The following is a 2948-nucleotide window of genomic DNA, read 5'->3' on the forward strand; positions in this document are numbered from 1 at the left end:
CACGACCACGAATATGTCTTGATGCATAAGAAGTTTGATTGTGAGACATTATTTTTACAAAAATCAACAACCTCACACTGTACGGAAATAAACATAAAACACAACTGAGTCTGCTGTTTAATCATTTTAATATTGTAGACTACAATAAAGGCTGTCACTTAAACTCTAGATGACAAACAGCTTCCCCTTCTTATTTTATCTTATAAGATGAAATTGATTAAAAACTTAAACAAAAAAAACAACAAAAAAAAAGACTGGACTCTGTGTTTATATTGTTTGTTAAACTCTTAAAACTTCTTCCTGCTTGAAAAATAGGTTCGAGTTTAGGAAACATTAATTATTAACCTCGTTTGAGTGAACAATTTCTATGCTTTTAATTTATTGATGAACCGTTTGACTTCTGGTCACGTTGCCGCTGCCTTTACTGACGTCACTGCCAGAAAGTTCCTCCGATTAAAGCAAAGATCGTAAATAAGACAGGAGGATTACTCAACAAGGAAAGAAGTGACACCGTCTGGTCTGCAGTGAGTCAGATCGACTTTTTAAAAGTTTTGATGTAAGCTTCTTTAACGTTTAACATGTTAAATCATTATAAAGATTAATTAAGGTTTATTGTCTTCCAGGTTTAATTGATAACATCAAAATGACTAACAGCTAGGGATGTAACCATTTGCTAAACTCGCCATACATTAAGCTACAATTCATCTGATTATTCAGATTAATTTTTCAGATAAACGATGTGAACCTGAAATCCATTCATCATGATTCATCTCTAAATTCTTGGTATCAACAACTAAAGAAAAACCTCAGCACTGTTACAGCTTACATTTTATTTTAGCAGCTGAATTTCTGTCAAAGCTGAAAACAAGAAACATTTTTTAAGTTTATATGTGATGACCACCCTTTATGACACACTAAACATGTTCCTGATAATGAGAGATTTCAGTCATACAGAGCCAGAAGGTCACGCTCAAGGTCGGCAGCACTTGTTGTGTCTTGTCTGTTATTCTGCATCGCTCATAATCTCTCTTGTTATCTCTCAGCATTCATCTGTCTGTTCTTTCTCATCTATCGGGGCACATTGAGATGAAAACAGTTGTTTAGATTTCAAATGTTTACACAATTTAAGCTTGAAGCATTACACTGAGACATGAGAACAACATTTGTGGAGTGTCGTGCAGAACAAGCAGAACGACCCTGAAGTCAAAACTGCGACTTGGAAACTCTGGCTGTTGCTACATCAACAGTAAAGTTTAAACTACACTTTAAAGTTTTCACTGGCAAATGTTTTTGTCTTTGAATAAATCAGTCAGATAGTGAACGTTTCTGCAGACATGTTGTCAAACTTTGGCCCACAAACCATCACTTATAGTGTCTCTGTATCTTTATTATATGAGCTAACAAACAAACAAACAGGTATCTGGAACGTGGTTCACTTCGGTGTGACAGCCAAGTTCGGAGGTGAAAGGAACGCACCACCGGCCTCCCCACCTTCAGCGTGACATTTCTCATCATCTGACGACACAAAGCGTTTTTACACTGCAGGTCACTCCGACACATTCACACATGAATTCAAAATATGAGTCAAGATTCAAGTGGGATTATATATAAATAAATTAAAAGAGCAGACAAAAAAACTAGAGCAATAACAAAAACCCCCAAAAGAACAACAACAAGGGCCGGGAATACTCCACAGACGAAGCAGCGGTAGCAGACACATAGGTTATGTTGCTGCAGGGCAGGGAATCGAACCCTCAACCCTCCGGTTGAGATACAACAACTTTACCAACTGAGCCACAGCTGCCCTAATTTAAAAAAGAACTTGCATTTAAAAACACCACATCCTCGTCACTTCCTGGACTTTAAAGTTAAAAAAATGTTTTTTGTTTTAGCTATGGAGTGGTCTCATCATTTTATAAACGATCTTTGCAGTAGCGGGAGCTGGCCGACAGAGGGCGCGAGGGAGCTACCAATTTCCGCTTTGACCCGGATACACAACACTAGAGAGGCTAACTACGTGATTCAGGCTGAAGCTCTTTATTTATTTCTCACGGTTCCGGTCTGTTCGTTAGTCCGGGCCGCTGAGTACCGTCGAAGTCGGTTAACAGCTAACGCGATAAACAAACCGAGAGACCACGTGATGACGTTTACTGCGACGTTTGTGACCGTTAGCAGCCGTTAGCATCGCTGTCCTGTCACCGTTCAACAACAACAACAACAAGAGTAAACAACGCTGCTGTCAACAACTCCAACAGCTGGTAACAAACCTCTAACCAGTATAATTAAACTGTTTTAAACTGGCTTTAATGGTTTTGCTGCAGATGACGTCAGCGTTGTTTTTAGGAGCTAACAGCAGAAAGCTAGCAGCGCGTGAAGCTGAATCACGTGATCAGCAGCTGACTGAAGCTTTTTGTTCTTCTGATTAAAAAATCTAATTAAAGATATTAAACATGTAAGAAGTGTTTAACAAACAGAGAGAGAGAATATTAATGTGAGCTTTTTTTTTTACATTCAATTAATTAATTCTCTTCCACAAAGATAATATTGATCTAATATGCTCAGACTTTTACTGAAAGGTCTTTTTTATTTCATCTCATTTATATTAAATAATGTTCCTGTTTAACACAAGGGGAGAGATCACGTGTCTTACTTTGTTAAAGAGAGAGAGGACATGTTGAATATGTTATAATGTCCCTTCAACTCTTTTTAGACAACAATAACTTTGACTTCTTCTTTCAGGATTTTTGCATTTTGATTAAATCTGCTTGTTAGTTAAAATGTAATTTAACTTAATTTAACTTTTTGTTTCTAATGAAGTTACAGCGACGCAGACGTCTGTCTACTCCAGCGTAACTCCCACTTATTATTTATTCAATGACTTGAATGTTTTTTTAACACATTTTTTCCCGAGGGGTCAATCCCAGCTGTGATTGGACGAGAGGCGGGGT

At 37.6% G+C, this 2948-nt stretch overlaps 1 protein-coding gene across 1 annotated transcript in view; it reads left to right on the forward strand.

Annotated features, from left to right (window-relative positions):
- Positions 1–1925: 1925 nt before the first annotated feature.
- The window catches only part of LOC306823293 (phosphoinositide 3-kinase regulatory subunit 4-like), a gene marked incomplete at its 3' end in the record, with an annotated part of 2032 nt that continues 1009 nt past the window's right edge, over positions 1926–2948 (forward strand). Inside the window, exon 1 of the mRNA XM_079342749.1 lies at positions 1926–2258. The remainder of the gene's footprint in view (positions 2259–2948) is intronic.

The sequence above is a fragment of the Symphodus melops genome (assembly GCF_947650265.1).
Source record: "Symphodus melops genome assembly, chromosome: 5".
Taxonomy (NCBI): Eukaryota; Metazoa; Chordata; class Actinopteri; order Labriformes; family Labridae; genus Symphodus; species Symphodus melops.